Below are 23,981 nucleotides of genomic sequence, written 5' to 3'. Positions count from 1 at the left end.
TGTGACACCACAGAAATAACGCGGTAGTGTTCAAGTTGTTGACCTCAAATAAACAGAGCTATAGGAACTGCCTGACAAAATAATTCAGAAACATTTATTTTAAAGAACATTGATAAGATTCAAGAGAATGCACAGAAATATCTGAATGTATTCAAGTTGATCTTGAAGTTAATATTCTACTCATGGAATAATATGCAGCTTGCCCCAGGTACCAGGAGCGCCTAGAATAAGGAACTATTTACTGAACTACTCACCTCTACTACATCCAAGTCCCATTTCAACCACACAAGTACGTCCACTGGAAGAATAGAGCTGATTTTTTGTTAAAGTTCAAATGATGAAATAATCCCTGATAGTGAAAACAAGAATTTAGTAATTCAAGACTCTGAACAAGCCTGCCTCTGATGACTCAGGAGATTAAGGACTATAGTGGACAAATGGGACCTTGCAACATGTAAAAACTCTGTTAAAAAAAAAAAAACCCTGTTAATTGGGTAATGAAACAGCATAAGAATAGGGAAAAAAAAACTTTGCCAACTCTCCACCTAACAGAGTCATTACTAGAAGAGATAAAACAGAATTCTTGAAACAAAACACCAAGAAAAGAAGCAACCCCGACCCCTTCAGAAAAAAAAAAAAAAAGGACCATTGAACTGATCAGAGAGTTTTCAACAGGAGAAATACAAATGGCTAATGACCATTTTAAAGTATTCAATCAACATCATTAACTATTAGGGAAATAGAAATTAAATTTATTTTGAGATTCTCTCTCACTCCTGTCAGAATTTTTATCATCAAAAAACAAAAACAAAAACAAACAAACAAACAATGAAATAAATGGGGGGGGGGGCTGGAGAGAAGGCTCAGCACTTAAGAGCACTGACTGCTCTTGCCTAGGACCCAGGTTCAATTTCCAGTGCCCACCCAGTGGCTAACAACCATCCGTAAGTCTAGTTCCATGGGAATCCAACACCTCTTTCTGACGTCTGTGGGCATTACATGTTGTGGTTGCACTTACATGCATCCAGGCACTACACTCATACACATAAAAAATAAATAATAAAATATTTTTTTAAAAAAGAAAAAAAAATGGCAACAAATGCCAGAGAGGAAATGGGGAAAAAGGAGCCTTTATTCAGTGTTGCTAAAAGTGTAACTTGAGTGCTAGAGAGATGGCTCAGCAGTTAAGAGAAATTTTTTGCCCTTGCAGAGGACCTGCATTAGGCTCCCAGAACCCACATGGTGGCTTACAACCATTTGTAACTCCAGTTCCAGGGAATCAGTCAGATACCCTCTTCTGGCTTTTCCATAGGCACCAGGCATACATGTGGTACACAAACATACATGCAGGCAAAATATTCACACACATAAAAAATTAATAAATCTTTAAAAGAATAAAGAGTGCAAATTGGTAAATTCATTTTCAAAATAAGTTTGTAGCTTTCTCAAATAGCTAAAAATACTACTATCCTTTGTCCCAGCCGAACCATTCTCGGGCATATACCAGAAGGACTGTATACACTATTAAAGAGATACCTGAACATCCATGTTCATTGCTTCTCAGTTAACAGTAGCTAGGAAATGGAAACAGCCTAGATAGTCATCAACTAATGAATACCGAATGAATATGTGGTACATATGCACATAGGAATTTTACTCTGTTGTAAAGAGAAATGGTATTAATTTCACAGGAAAAATGGTTGGAACTGGAAAATATTGTATTATTGAAATAACCCAGGCCAGGAAGATGAATGTAAAATGTTGTTTCTTGTGTGTGGATCCTAGCTCTAAAATTTTATGTTTATGTGTTTAATGTGGAAACACCATAAAGTTCACGAAGCCAGCAGTGGCCCATGAGAAGCAGGAGGGAAACAGATTGGCCCAGAGTCAAGCCTGCCAACCTTCCAATGTGAATGTGGTAGGGACTCAGGAGGCCACACCCCTAGCTGAGGAACTATTGGTAAAGGTTTCTTGGAAAGAAGTTGATCATTTTCTCAGGGGTTCAGTGATAAGCCACTGATAAGCTGCCCATGATCCAGTAAAGAACCCCACACTCATGCACATGCAAACAACCCTAATTTAACTCGGTATTAAAAATAAGAGGAAATGGAAAATTTGAAGGGGTAAATTTTGTGAAGAGTTCCACAGGGAAGTGGATAGGTAAGAGAGAGAACAGGCCCTGACTATTATCAAATATATTTGTGTGTGAAATTGTCAAAGAATTAATTAAAAATTATTCTTCAAGAAAGGGAAAATAAAACAGGACCTGGTAGTTTCACTTTAAAATTCTACAAAATAGTTCTAGAACTAATACCAATCCTTCTTGAAATCATCCAAAATATTCAAAATTAAAAAATGCTTTTAAGCTTATTTTATATGGCCCAAGTTATCCTGATATCAAAACCAGAAAACATCATTATATGCAAAGAAAATTATACACTAATGTCTCTGATGAAAATAAATGCAAATCTCCTTGACAATACTGTAGAAACTGAACTGAGTAGCACATTAAAAGGATTTTTAATCATCATAATCAAGTGAGATTTGTTCCTAGGGTGTAGTAGTGACTAACCATATGTAAATCAATGACAGACCACATTCATAGAATCAACATCAATAACAAAATAATCATACAAAGAAATACAGAATTAAAAATTCATCACCTTTCCATGAAAAAGAAACAATGAGTTTCAAAAGAATGTTTATCAATATAACAAAAAGCATATATAATAAAGTCATGAATTGTATATCTACTAAATTAAAATGGAAATCTTTCCTCTGAGACCAGGAGAAACCAAAGGAAGGATGCTCCCTCTTACCATTTTTATTCTGGTTAGGGCTGAAAGTCTATACAGAGGAGTGAGATAAAAGAAAGAACAGAAATCCAAACCAAAAGGAAGAACTTAAATTTTCTTTAAATTTGAATAAAGAAAATTCTGACTCTATCACAAACCATTAGAACAAATAACTTTAGTACAGATGTAAGATAAAAACAAATACAAAACTCAGTAACATTCCACATACCAATGAAATCTCCACAGTATGATAATCTAATGAGATTTGCATAATAACAAGCCAGCAGACAAGTCAAGGTGGATGGGGGAAATTTCACAGGGTCTCACCTCAGGAGGAAGAGCTGCAAGCAGTCATGTACATTGAGGGAAAATCAGTGTTCTCCAGGAACTAGCTCCCTGAGAGGTTATCTAACTACAAGTGGGCAGTCGTAAACCAATAAATGGACTCTGTGAATTATGTATAAATATGTGTATATTTACAAATGTATGCATATATGTATATGTGACAATAATCAAAGAAGAGACAGGAAATTAAAAGGGAGTGTTGGTGGGCCATGGAAGAAGTTAGAGGAACACTGGGGGGAGAGAAATAATGAAAATATAAAACTCATGTATGAAATTCTCAAAAGAAGTAAAATAAAGTTTTTTTTTTAAATCAGTAGCATTTTTATACAATATCAACAAGTGTTCCAAAAAGTAAAGTTAGAAATAATCAAAGAAGAGACAGGAAATTAAAAGGGAGTGTTGGTGGGCCATGGAAGAAGTTAGAGGAACACTGGGGGGAGAGAAATAATGAAAATATAAAACTCATGTATGAAATTCTCAAAAGAAGTAAAATAAAGTTTTTTTTTTAAATCAGTAGCATTTTTATACAATATCAACAAGTGTTCCAAAAAGTAAAGTTAGAAAATAATACTATTTATAACAGCCATGAAACAAGAGCAAATTTAACCAAGGTGGTTAAGCACATGTATATAGGAAACTACAAACCATCAGGACAGAAACTGAAGACACACATTAATGAAAAAATTCAATATGTTCATAAAGTAAGAGAAATAATGTTCCTAAAGTAACCGTAGAGTGAAGTGTGACTTAATGATTCAACAAAGTCCCTTTTTAAATTCCAATTCCTTTTTTTTTTTATAAAGGAAAAACAACCCTAGAATTCATCTTAAAGCTCAAGAGACCAAAAGCATTCAAAGCAACTTTGAGTACAAAACAACAAAGCTGAGAAACACCACTGTTTAAATTTTTCTACAAAGCTATAGTTAATCAAAGCAGTTTGTTCATAAGTAGAATAGAAAAAAAAAAAAAACACAAAAGTCAATGACTACATAGAATGGAGAAAAACAGCACTCAAAATATAACGCAAGATTTTATATCAATAGATTTTTAGATCAAGATGGCAACCACAGAGACTAGGGTAACCTCTTCAAAAAAAATGAAAACTAGATATTCACAATAGAGAACAAAATTAAAATCTCATATCACACAATATGTGAAAAATCAACCAAAAACAGATTAAAGAAATAAACATAAGCCCTGAAACCAAAAAACTACTACAATATATAACACAGGAGAAAATTTCCTCAGCTTTGGTCTGGTTAGATATTTTCTAAAACAACTCCTGCCCAAAAGCAACCAAAGTAAAAACAGATAGATATAATTTTATCACATAAAAAGCTTCTTCAAAGCAAAAGAAAAATCAGTAGTAGAGAGACTGTACAGGATTGGAGAGTCTAGTTGTAAATTATACATTTGGTAAGACCTTATTTTCCATTCTCTTAAATCTCAACAAAATAAAATGGTTTAAGAAGAGGTAAAGATTCCAAACAGACATTTCTCTATAGATATAAAAATTGTAAAGAGGTTTTTGAAAAGAACAATGCTCATCACTATCATTTGAAAATGTAAATTAAGATCATAATGAAACATTTCTTTATAACTGTTAGAATGGAAGGTACCAATAGTAGGAAAGCCAAGAGGAGTCAAAGGGCAATGAAGAATATCCACCTTCCTACACTGTTGGTGGGGTGGTGTAATACTCCAGCCACTGTGGAATATAGTAGGAATGATCTCAAAATTTTTAAAAATGCAGCATTCAGGAGGAAGAGACAGAGAATTTCCCATATCTTTGAAGACAATCTGGTCCATATAGCAGCTTCCAGACCTGTGTAAAAACAAATGAAAAATGCAGCTGTCATATATGATCCAGTTATCACACCACTGAGCGCATCAAAGAAACATCTTCATTTGCCTGCTCTTTGCAGCATTATTCACCAATGTGGAATCAGCTTTTGTATCTATCCATAAATGAATGCACAAAGAAAATGTGTTCTATTTATCCAATGGAATGTCATTTGTCCTTAAAAATAAGTAAATCCTGTCATATGTGGTGGCCCACACCATTAATCCCAGCACTTGGGAAGCAGAGGCAGTTGGATCTCTGTGATATTGATGCCAGCCTTGTCTACATAGCAAGTTCCAGGCTAGCTGGGGCTACAGGGAGACCCTGTCTCAAAAACCAAACAAACAAAACTGAAATCCTGTCATTTTTCACAACATGCATCAACCTGGAGAACATCATGCAAAATAAAGTAAGCCAGACACAGAAAAGCACGTAACAGAAAATCTCACATGTGGGTCAAAAGCAAGTTAAATGCACAGGAAAAGACAAGAAAGTTACCAGAAGCCTGATGGGTATTAGGATGTGTGGTAGGGTGGGAAGGACTCTAAAGTACAATTAGCCAGAAGAGCTATATCAAAAGCTCTGTTGTACATCATGGTGACTACAGTTAATATCAAACTGTATCCTTGAAAATTTCCAAAACATGTAAGCAAACAATATAGAATAATATTGTCATCATATAAATATGATACTGAGAGAAACACACAAAGCACAATCTTCTAGTTTTGAGTTAATAACAAAACTTTGGTGAAAATATTCAATAATATAGAAAGGAAAAATATATTCACTAACCCACTCAGAATAGTTCATTTGAAAGCAACCAAAAAACTATTATGATTATGATTATAATATATTTACAAGGATAAAGTAAGAATATATGAAATAGTTTGCTGTTCTTGATGCTTGAGGAAATTTTATTTGAGTTTGAGAGAAAACACCAGAGAAATAAGACTATAATTCTCAGCAACTGTTGGGAGAAATTATGTGGAGAAGAATAGAAATAAATCATGTCTTTTGAGTTCAGCTGGCTTGTTCAGCATTGGAGGGCAGCAGGGAGCCACATGGCAAAAAGAGAGTTATCTTCAGAGGATTGAGAAAGTCCAGAGCTCCAGAGAAAACATGCCTAACTCCTAAGAGTTAGAAAAGAAGAAGAGGAGAAAGTTATGCTTCTCTTAGCTAGCACTGACTTTTGAGTAGACTGACTTAACAGAGATACGTGGCCACAGTTCTGTGAAGGCTTAAACTTAGAGTGGAGTCTCTGAAGAAGTTCATTACCTCATTAAGAGGATCATTGTTCCTTCCATCATTTTAACATGGGTTTAGAGGAATCAACCATTCTGGGGGATGGTCTCTTAGCCAAGTGATTGACAGACCTGTCTGGGTTAACTCTTAAGGGAGGAGACAGTGTTATGTCATGCCTTCACCCAGGGTCAGGGGCATATTACATTCTTTTGTCTAGAGAAATAACTTTCCTTTAATGGGCTGCAACAGAATCCTCATATCCTCCAAGTAGACTCTAACATTCCTCCCTCTGAAAAAGTAGCCCTAAAGTCTATTGGAGAGTATTCATAACCCATTTTCACCATGAAAATCTGGAAATCTAACTCTGAAACTGTGCATCAGAATGGACTAGTTTTGGTCACACCCTCATGCATAGGCCTCAGTACAGATGTTTATTTAGGAATAGATGAAAACTTGAGGTCCCTTCTGGTGTTCCTGCCTGAAGAAACAATATTTTCTACTTCTGGCCAAAGACAAAAAATGCACTGTTCACTTTTGGAGTCCCTTGCCCTTAAACTACTCAGCCAATTTCTGTCTCCTGACTTAAGCATTCCCCCCTCTGAAGAGTCAACCTTACAATTCATTGGGGAATTTAAGCAATGGCTGAATTTGGATTCTTCCTATTGAATCAGGCCGCCAGGTGTGACTGTCATAACCCTCCATGTAATAGACCTGGAAAGTGCATCAGGGACTTCATTTGTGAAATGGCCAGTTGTAGTGAGGAAAAGGAGTCCTTGACTGGCACCTGGATAGAGATTTGAGGGAGGAATAAGGCAAAAGAGGCATCAGGAACAGTGGTATTGAAGCCGTTTGAGCAGAGGAAATGACTTCCTCCCACCAGGAGCAATTATGAGATAATACAGGAGTTTAACATTACAAGCCTTGGGCAGAGAAGCAGGAGAAATAAGAACAAAGGACATGTTAAAATGTCTGAATTGGGCTGGAAAGAGAGATGGCACAGATTTAAGAGAATAGGCTGCTCTTGTAGAAAACCCGAGTTCAGTTCCCAGCACCCATGTTGGTTAACAAAATTCAGTTCCAGGGGATTCAATACCATCTTCTGGCCTCTCTGGGCACTGCACACATGGGTGCACTTACATACATGTAGACACAACACTCATACCCATCAAATTTTTAAAAAATTAATTAAAAAATAAATGAATAAAATAAAATATCTGAATCAAAGTCCATTAGAGTCCTTCAATAAACTCACAAGAGGAGCATCTGTTATGTGCTATTTTTTCTTCTTTTTTTATCTTGGGTTTTTCTCTAGATGCCAAGGCTTGACCTCAGAGTGATGAACAAAGGATCTGCTTTTGGCACTTTGATAGCTAATGGAGTGGCTAGAATCACAGTGCAAAGTCCCTGCCAGAAAGTTCTAGGGAAGGAGAAAGAAAGATCTGACCATCATTTAATTTCTTGGTTAGAACAATAGTGGGCCTGTCTCTCTGGGTTGCAGGACTCACATAGATGCTGCCATGTTAAAACTGAGCCAGGATATTAGTGTTCTGTATTTGGGCAGCATTTTCCTTATCAAGAAAAAAGATACATAATGATAAATGGTTGTCTAAATAGCATCTCATATGGATTTAACCCTAATATCTTGGGAGTGTGATTCTTTGACCTATTAAAAAGGTGTCAGTCATTTTAATATTTGGTTATTCTTTCCTGTTTTGTGTTAAAGTCCATGTAAGTGGCCAAAATTAACCTTTTTTCTGTCAAAGGCAGTTGAAAGTCTTGTTCTCAGGGGTCACATGGGCTTGGGCAGAGATCATGGCTCTTTCACCCTTTTACCAGTTGTTCCATCTGTTGGATATGAATTAAAGCCTTACTAACCATTCCATTTCCTTATGAAGCATTGAGGCATTGAGCTCTTAATTGACTCTCCTCTTTGCAGAATGTACACTGTTTCTGTAATACCCAGTGGGGGGTCCACATAGCCATCCAGATCTAGAGGACAGGTAACTCACTTGAGCTTAAGCTTTAGAACCTTTGAGAGATGTGCCATAGTCCCGAGTTGATCCTGGAGCGCAAGAGTCAAAATGTAATTCTTCTGTTCACATTTAGACAGTTATTACGTAGACATAGTTATTTAAACTAGTCTTAGTAAATACTACCAAGAGGTGATCAATAACTTAAGAGAACTCTAGTGATATAAATAGATGTTAATTTGTCAAATTTTGACCCTAGCAATTTTAATATTTATATATATATATGCATATAATCTTTCATTCATATCCCTCATACAACTTACTCAAACCTTTTATGATTTGCTTAGGATTTCTAGCTTTCTCTTTTTCTTTCCCATTCTGGAAAAAAATTTCTAGTCATCTTAGAATAAAGTCTTATACCAAAGAAACTCTTGTTTTTTACCAAAAGAATCCATTCTTACCTCTTTCTAACATTTCTTCTCCTAATTGCTGATTCCACTTCATTTTATTCCCTCTTAATACCATGAGGTGTAATAACATTAACTGTAATTTAATATCTTATTAAAGAAGACTTAAATCTCAACTACACACATAGCATAATGTAATAAATTAAGACTACCTAAATACATATTATTCAACTATGAGTCTTTGCAAGTTCCCAGGTGAACTTCATATAAAACACAAGAAAGCCAAAAATATTTTGTGTTCTGGACAGTGAATGGAATGAGCAACCATAGCCATGCTTCCGATTTTGAATGAGACAGAGAGAAGCAGGAATTAAATTTTAAAAATCATCAAAGCAATACTTACAACATCCAGCAGAAATAAACTGAGCAAGCACTGTTCAAACTGTGATACTGGAACTGGCAGTTGAGAAATTTCCAGCAAAGAGTCCTCTTTTACTTCTCAATGGATAAGCTTCCAATTAGACCTTTCTATGATAGGTATCTTTATATCATGAGATAAACAATAATAATCCATTTTGGAGTTTGTTTACCCCTTAGCTGTTCTAAAAGGCACAATGCTTTATTCTAAAGCTGTTTTGCTGCTTTTTTCTCTGTCACAGAGTTAGGGGGTCAGAATGATTCAGAACAAGGGTTATGAAGGACACGTTAAGACAAACATGTTTTCATATGAAGTGGGAGGACCAAGACCCATTTTCAGATCCCTCTTCTTCTCTGTGTATTGAAACAGCACATGACAATTTTCCATTGTTAATGGATACTAGACTGATTGCCAGACTTGGCTAACATGAATAATGTTTCAATAAACATGGATACAGAGTTATCTCTGTGGCATGTTGACAGAGAATTCATTGGGCACAGACCAGCAAGCCATATACCTGGGTCATGTGGTAGTTCTATTTTTAGATTTTTGGAGAACACCGGTACTGATTTTCAAATGACTGGAAAGTTTATATTCCTATCAGCAATGCATAGGTGTCCCCTTGTCCTGGCATCTTCACCAGCATTTGCTGTCCCTTTTCATAATAATAATTGTCACGTTGACCCTGTGAGATAGAATCCCAGTGTCATTTTAATTTGCATTTCTCTGATGGCTAAGGGTGTTGAGCATTTTTTTCATGTGCTTATTGATCATTTGCATCACATTTTTTAGAATAACTGTCCATTTAATTAGAATATTTATAGATTGAGTCATTTGGTTTTCTGGTATTTAGTTTTTTGATTTCTTAATATATTCTAGATCTCAATCCTCTGTCAGTTGTATAACCAGTTAAAGACAGTTTCCCATGCTATATCCTGTCCTTCCATGTCATTAATTGTTTTTTTGTTTTTTTGTTTTTTTGTTTTTGCTGTTCAGAAGCTTTGTCATTTAATGAAATGCAATTTGTCAATTCTATTTTTTTTTCTACTATTCAGACTGGATCCTCTCCCTCTGCTCTCCTGAAAGAGAGAAGAACAATCACCAATGGAAAATGGCAACCAGCAAAGCAACGCCAAGAGCTGGCTTCATTGCTCAGGAGAGAATGCTGTGTCTCCTCCCTGTGGTTTCTGGTACTCTATACAGTCAGAGAAACTTCTCTAGTAATGAACTAGAGAAATGAGCCCTGAACCTATAGTTTGCAATTTGTCAGTTCTTGATATCATTTTCTGAGCTATTGAAGTTCCTTGGCTATGCTTACTTATTGAAGTGTTTCCCAATTAGCTGCAGTTTTATATATATATATATTCAAATGCCACTTTGGGTATTTATGTGAAAAAACTTTCACTTTTACCTTCAATTTCATATAATGCTTTCATATCTGTAATTATTCTCCTACATCTTTTTATAAATGTTTATTGATTTGAGAATTTCATACAGTGTAGTTTGATCATATTTAGATGCCCCTTCCCCATCTCCACACCTACCTTACTTACCCCCCAACTTCATGTCCTCTATTACTAATTATCTTTTTAAAGGTGTGCTGTGTCTAATCTGTGTTTCCCAAGTGTTCTTGAATGTGAAACTATTCCTTGGTGTCTACACCAGTAAGGAAAACTCACTCTTCCTCTCCCAGTTTCTATCAATGGTAGGACCTCAACATGAAATCTGATATCTTGAATCTGCTAGAGGAGAAAGGAGGGAATGCACTGAAATTTATAGAAAGAAAAGGACTTTCTGAACAGAAATCTGATCGCACAGACATTGGGACCAATTGACAAATAGGAACTCTTAAACTAAAAATCTTCTGTACTTCAGAGGACATCACCATTTGCATCACTTGAGTGAAGAGACAACATACAGAGTGGGAAAAAATCTCCATCAGCTTTACCTTGATCAGAGAGTTAATATCTAGAATAGGCAAAGAACTAAAAACCTAAACATCACAAAAAAGACGCAGTTAAAAATCATAACAAGGAAGAACAATGAAACAAATGATAAGAAACATTTTTTAAAATGTTCAGCATCTTTAGCCATCAGGGAAACACAAATTAAAACTGCTTTGAGCTTTTTTTCCTCTTACCACAGTCAGGAGAGCTAAGATCCAAAAAAACAAATGATGACAAATGCTGGAAGGATGTGAGGAAGGGGAACACTTAGCTGCTGGTGTGAGCGCAAACTGGGTTAGCAGCTATGGAAATCATCCAGGAGGGTCCTCAAAAAGCTAAAGATAAATCTCCGGCAAAATCCAGTCTGTTCCCCTATTTCTGATGTATTGCATTTAGTCTGTGTTTGAGATTCTGAATCCACATTTACCAATGATTGGCCTATGCTACTTGTGTGTGTGTGTGTGTTTTTTTTTCTATTCCTGTTAGAGTTGAGCTCAGTGACTATACAGGCTACATGGAAGCAGCAGGGGGAATTTTCTTTCCCATTTTTTATTCTCTGAAAAAATTTGTACAAAATCGGAAATATTTGTTCCATAAATATTTAGAAAGCACTCCCTTTAAATGCTGGCCTCTTATTTAATAATTTATATACCTACATTATTTTGACCATAAAACCAAAATATTACTTTTACAAATCATACTTATATAGACAAAATGAATCTAGCACAACCTTAAACACAGCCTTACTAATTTTTAAATGTCATCTATCTTTTCATAATATTTAAGATGTTTATGTTATGTAAATAAAGGAAAATATTTCTAATATTAAAATTTTCTAACAAATGACAAAATGAAAAATACTGTTAAATAAGGAAAGTGAAAAATAAGTAGGAATTTAAAAACATAAAAATTATGGAGGGAGTATATTCACTGAAGTAACTGCTTTGCAAGCATGGGGACCTAGGTTCAATCCCTGGAACCCACATAAAACATGCCAGGGATGGTGGTGCATGCTTATAATCCTAGCACTGGTGAAAGAAAGACCAGCAGCTCCCTGGGACTCAATGGCGAGACCACTTACCCTACTTAGTAAGTTCTAGGCCAGTGAAGGACTCTTTGTTCAAAAACATGTGGTAGACAGTCTGAGGAATGACATCAAAGTTGTCCTCTGGCCTCCACAGTCATGTGCAAAGATGTGCATATTCACTTTCACCTGCACATATATCCACACACAGAAACATGCACACATACACAGACATAAAAAACAAAAACTTCTCAAAATTAAATTCTACTCACCTCTCCAAAGAGCTTAATGACAACAGTTCTAATTATTCATTATTAATGACTACTTTCATATACAGTTGATGCATATAAAAATTTGTCCATTCAATATATTGTAGTTACTGATACTTTTTTTTGGTCTTTTTTTTTTTATACTTTTTGAATAGAGCTAGGACCTTAGGGAAAATATATTTATCATTATAATAAAGATGGTATATTGCCATGAACATATTATGTTATCTTCTTACCTATGCAACTGTTTTGAATCTCAGGTTTATAATCTGTAATTATTATGTATTTTAATTCATAGACTATTCTAAAATTTTATATTAAAATTATATTTATATGCCCATTTTTCTAATTACATCATAATAGTTTAGCATCCTACATTGTTTCATTTGGAGTATAACAGAAGTCCAAAAATGACATAATTTCTTCATGTAGATTTTATGGACAATTACTCATTTATTTGACAGGCAATGATAACATTTTACTTTTCACTTTTCTTACATAGTTGTTCAAAATGACCTGCAATCCATGAAATACCTTTCCAGAAAGCTGGAATCATAAATATTACCTCAGCTTGCTAAAAATAGTTATTTGACCCTGCTTAAGGAAGCATGGCATCTCCTCTAAATATCTTGCTATTAAGGATAGAGCTTTAGCTCAATGCAAAATATATGTTTATTTGGAGAATGTTCAATAAGAAAATGTGAGAAAGAGCTTACCATTAAACTTTTTTCACTTGATCTAATGGGACAAATCAAGCCCATGTTGGTGAGTTAACAGGGCAATCAGCAGTGTGTCAGATCTGATTGATGTGTCCCTCAAAGTATGGCAGGTGGTGACTTGATCACCAAAGTCCCAGACAAATTTTCCCCAGTGACCCTGTGACTAGCCATACCAAAAGAAATTCTTTTAGTCAATTGTCTTTTGTTTTGTCCTTGAAACAAAATGTTTTTTTTTTTGTTCAGCACTCTGCTTTGAATTGAATAGCACACCATGACCTCAAGATGCTATTTATGATAGAGAGGTACACTTACCTTTCAAAATGTCAAATGTGTAGTCAACTGGCAAAAAGTGATTTCTCAGTGGAGACTTAAGATAGAAAGTAATAAATGTAATTTTCACAAAACACCAGTTTTAATAGCTATCTGTGTGTTATAAACACAATGAAATTTACAACTGGCACTGAGTCAGCACTCTGTCATCTTTTCTCCGTCTTCTACAAACTCAGTGTTAAGGAAGGAAAATGCCCATCATCAGTGCACAAATCAGTGGCCTGTTCTCCAAATTCAAGGACGATTCAAATAATAGCCTTAAAAATAGTGTTTTGTCTTATCATTTGAACATTTGTGAAGTTTTATAAATTTCAAGAATATTTGTGTACTGTGACGTGCACTCTTGCTCTGCCTTTATAAACTCTCAAATATGGCAGAGTAAAAGAGAGGCTATGTAGACTATATGGTGTCTGAGAAGTTACAGAAGGTGATTCATGCCAGTCTTACCACTCAAAGTGTAGTTCATAAATCCACAGCACTGGCATTCCTGGGGAGCTTGTAACAATTTCAGATACTCAGGTGTTGCATATGACATGGCTTTTGCACACATAAACTCACAGCAGCTGTGAATACTTGCACAAGAGCTACACGTGATCAAGCCATTTAAAAATTACAGCATGGAAGGGGATAGAGTCTATAGGCAGGTGATGGCTTCTGAGGGAAGGAGAGTCACTTTTCTTTGAGAGTATAGTCATTTGTAGGTTTTCAAAGCCCCAGTGGGTGACCTGCACACAATCTACAAATGGGCAGCACTAATTTGAGTCAGTGCGTTATTAACAGAAAAAGGGGATGTGTTGGGAGGTGGGTTGGAGAGAGGAGGATGGAGGAAGTGTGGGATGGATATGACCAAGATACATTGTATACATGTATGAAATTCTCAAATAATAAAAAGTGAAGTAAGTATTTTAATGGGAAATAAAGAAATATAAGAAAGGATAAAAATGGATAAACCTATAGGTCTCTCATAGATAATTCAATTTGTCAGAAATAAGTAGATAGGTGTGATTCTGAAAGATGTAAAAGTGTGATTCTGAACTTGATGCAGTAGAGAGGTAAAAAGGATCAAATAATATTAAAAGTAATGGCCTGATAAATATATCACACATTGAGAAATTACTATGTTACAAATCCCATGAGAAAGTTTCTCCTTATTTACCTCTCAATATCCCTTTAAGATGGGCATAATTCCCGTTTTAATATTAGGGGAACTGAGACTTAGTGAGCTTTAGAAAAGTGTCTACAGTACCATAATTAGTAGATTTAGAAAATGGAGCTCAGTATCTACAGAGTTATGGGACAGAAGTGATCATCCTCCTTGGCATGATGTGTGTTGGGAAGAATCACTAACCAAAGAAGAGCTGAATCTCAACTTGAGATCTCATTCTGATTTCAGCTATCTATTCGACCTTGGAGAGGACCATGAATGCCTTTAATTTTATTTTAAATTAAATATACAATGGAATTAAAAAGAAAACCAAACTTTTATAATCCCAGTCTCAAAGGGATAGCACAATTAAATTCTTATGGAATGCAGAAATGGTTCTTATTACTTCAATACACAAAAATTAAATTCATAAACTAACAAGAAAAAATGATAAAAATTATGCTTTTTAAAAATCATCCTTTCTTATTCTCCTTTCTGAACATTGTTGTATGCCTTCATATGTATTTGTTTACAAATGTATGTATATACATTACTGATTAGGTTGCATAGGAGGGAAAACATCTTTTTAACTTTCTGTGATTGGATGGCCTCACTTTGCAGACATTCTAAGTCCATTTTCCTGTGGATTTTGTGTTTCCCGTGCCTGGCACTGTGATTTTTGTTATACAGCTTTCAGCTATATACATGCACTCACTGTATATTATAGGAATATTTTTCAGTCAGCTTATGAAATAATACATTTCCCTTTGGTTTTTCACACTGTCTGCATATTATTTTTCTTTCTTACCCATCTCTCCTCTTGTATAGCCCTACCTCCTCCCTCCATAATTAAAGTACCCCAATTTCCCCCATTTCCCCCTTAATAACTCCTATTTCCTATGATCTCCATCCCTTGAGCTCCTTCTTCCCCTATTCCCCCACTATGCCTTCCTATTTCCCTGGCTCCTGAAGATACTTCAGGATACATACTCACATTTTAGGACTTGGAGCTAGGATTCAAAACTATGTGTCACTTGCTTTTCTGAGTCTGGGTTGCCACATTCAGTACAACAGTTTCTAATCCCATCCTTTTGCCTGAAAATTTCATGTCATTTTCCTTTACCACTGAGAACTCCAGTATGCAAAGTAATCATATCTTCATTATTCATTCATCTGACTAAGAGATATTTAAGTTGTTTCTATTTCCTAGCTACTGTGAAAAAGCAGTAGGATATATGGCTGAGAAAGTATTTCTGTAGTAGGTTATCAAGTCTTTTGGGTGTACCCCAAGGAGTGGTATATAGCTGAATCATAGCATAGATTTTTTTTTGAGAAGTCTCCACATTGATTTCCATAGAGGCAGCACCAGTTTGGAATCCCAACAGCAGTGAATAAGTGTTTCCCTTTCCCCTTATCCTTGCCAGACTTTGTTGACAGCTATATTCTTGTTCGTAGATGATATGATGGGTAAGATAAAATCTCAAAGTTTAGATTTGTACTTTATAATTATTAAGATTTTGAAAACCTTTTGAAGTATTTCCTAGACATTTTTTCTTCTTTTGAGAGCTCTCTGTTCAGAAATATAATCCATTTTTAATTGGGTCATGTGTTTTCATGATTCTTCGGTTTTCAAAAAAATTATAGAATTTTATGATTTTCATACAATATAACTTAATGGTATTTCGCTCCTCTCCCCTATCCACACCACCTTTTACTGCCTTCTGCCCAATGTAATGTACACTATTATATATTTTGTAAGAAGAACTATAGAGTCTATTTTGTGTCCCCAAATGTCCTTCGTTCTGGGTCCATCCACTGGAGCCTGGTTAACCTTTCACGAGCCCCATCTTTAAAAGACAGATTCTTCCCCTTACAGCAGTCATCAGTTGCCAAAAGTTCCTCAGATAGGCTTGGAGTTTCTTACTCACTTCATCCTATGATTTGAACTTGCGTAGGATTTGTGAATGCTGTCACCCTTGCTATGAATTCATATGAGTAACTGAACATTTGTGTGGAAAACTCAGTTTCCTTCTGAATACCCACCACCTCTGGGTTTTACAATCTTTCTGCCCCTTTTTCCACATTGATCCCTGAGACTTGGAAGACACATGTTTGATATAGGTGTCCTATTCAGGTGTAAGTACAGGTATTTCTGAAGTAGGGTATAGAGTCTTTTGGGTATATACCCAAGAGTGGTATGGATGGGTCATATGGTAGATCAATTTTGAGCTTTTTGAGGAATTTCCACACTGATTTTCCATTTTGGCTGCGCAACACTTTGCACTCCTACCAGCAGTGGACAAGAATTCTTTCTCCACATCCTCACCAGCATTTGTCATTTTTCCCTTTTTTTAAAATTTTTGCTATATTGAACGGGGTAAGATTAAACTGCAATGTAGTGTTAATCTGCATCCCCCCTGATAACTAAAGATATTGAACAACATATTTAAAAGTATTTCTCAGTCATTTACATTTCATCTTTAGAGAACTCCCTGTTCAGTTCCTTGCCCTATTTTTAATTGTTTATTTGATTTTTTTGTTTAGTTTCTTAGTTTTTAATGTTCTAGACACTAACCCTCTATCAGAGGTATAGCTGATAAAAGTATTTTCCACTCTGTTGGTTGTCTCTTTACCTGAATCAGCGTGTCCTTTGATATACAGAAGCATTTTCGTTTCATGTGGCCCTACTTTTCAAGTTTTAGGTTTATTGCTTTTGCTATAAATGTCCTGTTCAGAAAGCCCTTTTATGTGCTTATAAGTTCCAATGTATTCCCTAATTTCTTCTCTATCTGATTCAAGGTATCAGGTCTTATGTTGAAGTCCTTGATCCATTTGGAGTTGAGTTTTTATGTGGTGAAAGATAGGGATCTAATTTCATTTTTCTACATGTCTTATCCAATTTGTCCAGCACCATTTGTTGAAAGTGCTGTCTTTTCTCCAGTGTGTATTTGTAACTCCATTCTTAAAAATCAGGTGGCTGCAATGTGTAAATTTAAATCTCTGTCCTTAATTCTATTCCACTAATCAATCTTTCCATTTTTATGTTTTTATTCTGTTTTACTATAGTTCTGTAATATAATTTGAGGTCAGGGATGGTAATGCTCCCAGAAGTTCTTTAATTGTTTGGTATTATTTTGGCTAACCTTGGTTTTTTTATTTATATATGAAAATTTAGATAATTTTCAATATATATTAATAACTTTTAGAAATTTTAATGGGTATTGCATTGAATTCATAGATTGCTTTTTCAAAATCCTAATTTTGTAGATTGCCATTTTCACAGTACTAATCCTACCCGAGCTATGAGCATGGAATGTTTTTCCATCTTCTGATATATTCTAACCTTGGTTTTTTTATTTATATATGAAAATTTAGATAATTTTCAATATATATTAATAACTTTTAGAAATTTTAATGGGTATTGCATTGAATTCATAGATTGCTTTTTCAAAATCCTAATTTTGTAGATTGCCATTTTCACAGTACTAATCCTACCCGAGCTATGAGCATGGAATGTTTTTCCATCTTCTGATATATTCTGCAATTTCTTTCATCAGTGTCTTAAACTTATTATTGTAGAAGTCCTTCACTTTATTTATTAGATTTACTCCAAAATATTTTATTTATTGTTAAGCTATTGTGAATGGAATCTTTTCCCAGATTTCTTTCTTGGTATGTTTGCTGCTTCTATGTAGGAAGGCTATTTATTTGGGGACTTTAATTTTACATTCTGCTGCTTTGCTCAATTTCCTGTTGGAGTCTTCAGGGTCTTTATATATAGATTCATATCATGTGCAAATAAGGATAATTTAACTTCTTTTCTATTTGCATCCCCTTTATCTCCTTTGTTTGTCTTATATTCTAGCTAAGACTTCAAATACTATACTGAGGAGAAAGTGGACATCATTGTCTTTCTTCTTCCTGATTTCAGTGAGAATGCTTTCAGTTTTTGTCCATTTAATTATGACGTTATCTATAGGATTGTGGCATATTGCCTTTTTTATATTGAGATATGGCCTCCATATTCCTAGAATCTCCATGACTTTTATGATGAATGGATGTTGGATTTTCTCAAAGATCTTTTCTGCATCTAAAGAGATGATCAAGTGGTTTCTGTCCTTGAGTCCATTTATGGGGTGGATTCATTTATTGTTTACATATATTGAACCATCCCTGAATCTCTGTGATGAAACGAACTTAATCATGGTGGATTAAAAATCCACCCTTTTGATATGTTCTTGCATTTGGTTTGTGAGAATTTTATTGATAATTTCTGCATCACTATTCATCAGATATTGGTCTACAACTTCTTTTGTTGGGTCTTTGTATTAAAGTAATACTGGCTTCATAGAAAGAATTTAGGAGTACTTTTTCCTTTTCTATTTTGCAGAACAATTTAAGGACTATTGGTATTTGTTCTTCATTGGTGGTTTGGTAGACTCCTATGCTAGATCCATCTCAGCTCTTTTTTTGTGAGATTTTTAATTTATCCATTTCATTGATTATTATTGGTCTGTTTAAATCATTTATGACATTTTGATTTAATTTTGGTAGGCTGTACATAGCTAGAAATTTCTCCATTTATTTAAAACTTTCTAGTTTAGTAGAATATAGATTTTAAAAGAATGTCTCTACATTTAAAAATTTCCTCAGGGTTTGTTGAAATGTTTCTCTTTTCCTTTCTGAGTTTGTTGATTTGGGCCCTCATTTACTTTCCTTTGTTTAATTTGACTAAAAGTTTGCCAGTTTTGTTAGCCTTTTCAAAAAATCAACTCTTCATTTCGATCATTCTTTGTATTGTTCTCTTTATTTCTATTTTATTAACCTCAGCCTTGATTTTATTTATCTCTTCCCATCTGCTCTTTTTAGGAATTGTATCTTCTTGGCTTTCCAAGGCTTCTGGGTATATTATTAATTTATTTATATGAGATGTTTCAAATTTTGTGGTGTAAGCACTTAATGCTGCAAGTATCCTGTTAGGACTGCCTTCGCTTTGTCCCAAAAGTTTTGGTATGCTGTTTTCATTTTTATTCAATTCTAAAGATAGTTTAATTTGTTTTTTGATGTCTCCTGTGATTCCATTTTTATTCAGTAGTGCATTATGTAGTTTCTATGGATTTTTAAGTATTTTTTCATTAAAACTTTTTAATTTATTATTTTTATATGTATGCATGCATTGCCTGCATGTAGGTAAGTGCACCTCTGCTATGCAATGCCCACAGAAGACAGAAGAGGCTATCAGATTCCCTGGAACTGGAGTTACAGACAGTTGTTAGCTGTCATATATGTGGGTGCTGGGACTCAAACCCAGGTCTTCTGCAAGAACATTCAGTATTCTTAACCACTGAGCCATCTCTCCAGCCCCTCTTTTACTCATTTTTGCTGTTGATATCTAGCTTTACTCCTTTGTGGACAGGTAGACTATAGGACAATATTTCAGTTTTCATAAATTTTTGAAGTCATGCTTTATGTCCTAATATATAGGTCATAAATTTTTGGAGAAATTTCTATAGGCTCCTGAGAAGAAAGAATAATCTTTGGTGTTTTGGTAGAATGTTTTTTAGATTTCTGTAAACTCCATTTGGTTTGTGGTATCATTTAACTCCATATTTTTTCTATTTACCTTTTGTCTGATTGACCTTTCTATTGGTAACAGTGGGGTATTGATGTCACTGACTATCACTTTGGTGGAAGAAATATGGTATTTTAGAGCTAATAAAGTTTCTAATATGAAATTGGATGACCCTGTGTAAAGTACATATATGTTGAGGATTGTAATTCCTTCTTGGTGGATTTTTCTTTTAATTAGTACAATGTGACTTTCTTTATTTCTTCTGACTAGTTTTAGTTTGAAGTCTAATTTTTAGATATTTGAATACCTATACCTGCTGGTTTCTTAATGCCATTTTCTTGGAATATGTTTTTTCCATTCTTTTACCCAAAATTTATGTCAGTCATTGTTGGTGTGAACAGTGTTTATCAATTCCTTTTTTGCTGGTGTTGTAATATGCTTGTCTTAGACCTCTTTTGTTTGATTTTCCTTGGACAATTTATTCTTTATGCCTCTTGGGAGTATTTAATATTCTCTTCTGACTGAAGTATTCCATCAATTATTCTTTATAGAGCTTGTTTTGTGGACATAACTTTCTTAAATCTTTTTTTATCATGCAAAGTTTTTCTTTCTCCTTCAATTACAACTGATAGTTTTGTTGGGTGTAGTAATCTGGGCTGGAACTATGTTCTTTTACGACTTGTATGACATTTGTTTATGACCTTCTGGCTTTCATAGTCTCTGAAAAGTCTTTTGGTATCCTGATGGGCCGACCTTTATGTGTGACTTGATCTTTCTCTCTCACAGCTTTCTATCTTTTCTTGTTCTTTACGGTTGTTTTGACTATTAAAAAACATGGGGAGTTTCTTTTCTGGTCCTATCTACTTGGTGTTCTGTAAGCCTCTTGTAATTTAATAGGTATCTTTTCCCCTAGATTTTGGAAATTCTCTTCTATGATTTTACTAAAGATATTTTCTGTGCCTTTGACCTTAGTTTTTTTCACCTTTGTCTTTGCTCATGATTCATTGAATTGGTCTTTTCATAGTGTCCAGAGGTGTTATGTGTTCCTTTCTTGGGTTATTTGAGATGTGACATTTTCTTTGAGTGATCTGTTTCCTCAAGCTTCTCTTCAAGATATGATATTTTCTGTTCCATTTCATCTAGTTCCTTTGAACTACTTTGTTCTATGTTTTTTTCTTTAAGTTCCTGGGTTTTTTTTTTTTCAAGATTTCTTTCATTTTGCCTTTTCATCAGAGAGTCACTATCTTTATTGAATTATAATTTCATGTTTTGAATTGTTTTATTTTACGCAACTGTTTGTGTTTTCACAGTCTATTAAGTTCTCTACTCATATTTTTAAGTTCTTTGAACTTATAATTTCTATTTTGAGATCATTGCCTTGCACAGTCACTAGATTTATCATTTTCCAAAACATTATGATAGTGTTAATTTCTGTAGTCAATTTACTATCTTGGGTATTCTTGGTTTTTCTCTTTTTTCATGGGACCTAGGAATCTTGACTTGTGTGGTTGTGTTCTTTGGTATGGGTAAGTGATCTTCTCCTTGTTGAATGTTTGTATCTTTGTTGTTTCCCCAACTTGTCAGTTAATGGTCCAGCTGAATAGTGCTTGGTATTCAGTTTGGAGGCCACTTTATGGGAGTGTAAGAAATGGTCTAAGTTCAGCCAGAGATAGGTGCAACTTTTAAGCTGAGATTCCAACATTGACTCAGCAGGAATCCTCTCAAGCCTGGAGAGTTACACAAATCCAGGATGGGATAGGCTCTCCACGATCTGAGAAAGTCTCAATCCTTTGTAGGATTTTTTTTTTAATTTTTATTTTTTAGTTCTTTATTTTGGAATTAATCCTTTCTCAGATGTATAGGTGGCAAATATTCTCCCACTCTGGGAGCTTTTGTTTCACTTGGCTATTTGTTTGTTTATTTTTCCCCTCTTCTATACAGGAACTTTCTAGTTTAATGAGGTCCTGTTTGTCATTTGTAAGCCATAATTCCTGAACACCTGAAGTCCAGTTTTAAAAGTACTTTCCTTATTTTGTAGGGTAAGGTCTAAGCTTTCTTAAAACAGTTTGAGTGTTTCCGTTTTCACATTGAGGTCTTTGATTCATTTGGATATAATTTTTTTCTGCAGGGCAATAGATGGGTCTAATTTCCTTCTTTTTCATATGGAGAGCTGATTTCCCCTATACCATTCGATGAAGATATTATGTTCCTTCCAGTGTGTATATTTGGCAATTTGGTCAAATACCAGGTGGATATAATTGCATGCATTCATATTTGTGTCTGCTATTTTGTGTATTTTTATGCCAGTTCCATGTTGTTTATATTACTATCACTCTGTAATATAGTTTGAAACCCAGTATGGTAATCTTTACAGCATAATTATTTTGCTGAGGATTGTTTGGCTATTTGGGGTCTTATGTATTTCAATATGAATTTTAGAGTTTCATTTCTATTTTTGCGACAAATGTCTTGGGGATTTTGATTGAGATTGCATGGAATCTGTACATTTCTTTTGGTAGGATGGTCATTTTCACAATATGAATTCTACCAATCCATGACCATAGGTGATCTTGCCATCTTTTCTTAAAATATTTTTTTATTATTTTTATGTGTATGAATGTATTGCCTGCATGTATGTGAGTGCACCCGTGTTGTGCCTAATGCCACAGAGGTCAGAAGAGAGCTTCTGATTCCCCTGGAACTGGAGTTAAGGACAGTTCAAAGCCACCATATGGGTGTTGGGAATGGAACCCAGGTCCTCTGCAAGAGCAGTCAGTGCTCTTAACCGCTGAGCCATCTCTCCAGCCCCTGACCTTGCCATCTTCTAGTGTCTTCCTCAACCTCTTTTTTCAAAGTTTTAATTGTAGAGATATTTGACATTTCTGTTTAGGTTGATTCTGGGTTGTTTTTTAGAGGCTTTTACTTGTATTATTTTATTTTAGTATATAAAAAGGCTACTGAATTTAAAATTTTTTATGTTATTTTATTATTTTATTTTATGTGTAAGAGTGTTATATCTGCATGTATTTAAGTGCACCCATGCTGTGCAGTGACCATGGAAACCAAAGAGGGTGATAGATTGCCTGGAACTGGAGTTACAGATTGTTAGTTGTCATGTGGATACTGGGAATAGAACCTGGGTCTTCAGCAAGAGCAGCCAGTGGTCTTAATTGCTCTGCTGGTTCTTGAGTCCCAAGACTACTGATTTTTGTAAACTGTTTTGTGTCTTGGAAATCTGTTGATAATTTCTAGAAGTTTTCTGGTGCTATTATTGGGATCTTTTATGAATGATGCATGATTTGTAAATATAAATCATTTGATTTCTTTTTTTTTATTAGTTTACCTTCAATTTCTTTTTCTTGTCTTATTGCCCAAGCTAGATATTCAAACACTTGATGAAAAGGAGGTGGTTTAATGGTCAGCCTTCTTTCATTCCTGATTTTAATGTGAATTCTTCAAGCTTTTCTCTATTTAGAATTATGTTGGCTGTGGATTTTTCATATACATCCATAATTATGCAGAGGAATGCTCCTTTCTGTTCAATTCCCTATAGAACTTCTATCATAAATGCATGTTGGAGTTTTTTCAAGGTTTTTTTTTGCATCTATTGAGATGATCTTGTAAATTTTGTCTTTAAGCCCACATATATAATTTATTGTTGAACGATTCATTCCCACATTTCTGGGATAAAGCCAACTTGATCATGATGGTCTTTGTGCTATATGTCGGTATGTGGCTTGAAAGTGTTTTATTGAGAATGCTTGTATCTATGTTCATTAGGAATACTGACCTGTAGCTTTCTTTGTGTGTGTGTGTTTGTGTCTTTACCCGATTTTGCTGTTAGAGCAATATGAGCGTCAAAGATTGAGTTTGGAAGTTCTCTCTGTTGCTATATTTTTGAAAAATTTATGCATTATTGGTTGCATTTTTTTCTGAAGATCTGGTAAAATTCTGCTG

At 34.7% G+C, this 23,981-nt stretch overlaps 1 non-coding gene across 1 annotated transcript; it reads right to left on the bottom strand.

Moving 5' to 3' along the window:
• Window positions 1–10,066: 10,066 nt before the first annotated feature.
• LOC115067344 lies at window positions 10,067–10,284 on the bottom strand. Its single transcript, XR_003846768.1, has one exon. It is a non-coding gene; the product is annotated as a small nucleolar RNA U3 (small nucleolar RNA).
• Window positions 10,285–23,981: the final 13,697 nt, after the last annotated feature.

Source organism: Nannospalax galili, unplaced genomic scaffold (genome assembly GCF_000622305.1).
Source record: "Nannospalax galili isolate Female #2095 unplaced genomic scaffold, S.galili_v1.0 scaffold925, whole genome shotgun sequence".
NCBI classification, from domain to species: domain Eukaryota; kingdom Metazoa; phylum Chordata; class Mammalia; order Rodentia; family Spalacidae; genus Nannospalax; species Nannospalax galili.
This window is presented reverse-complemented; position numbering and strand designations above follow the sequence as displayed.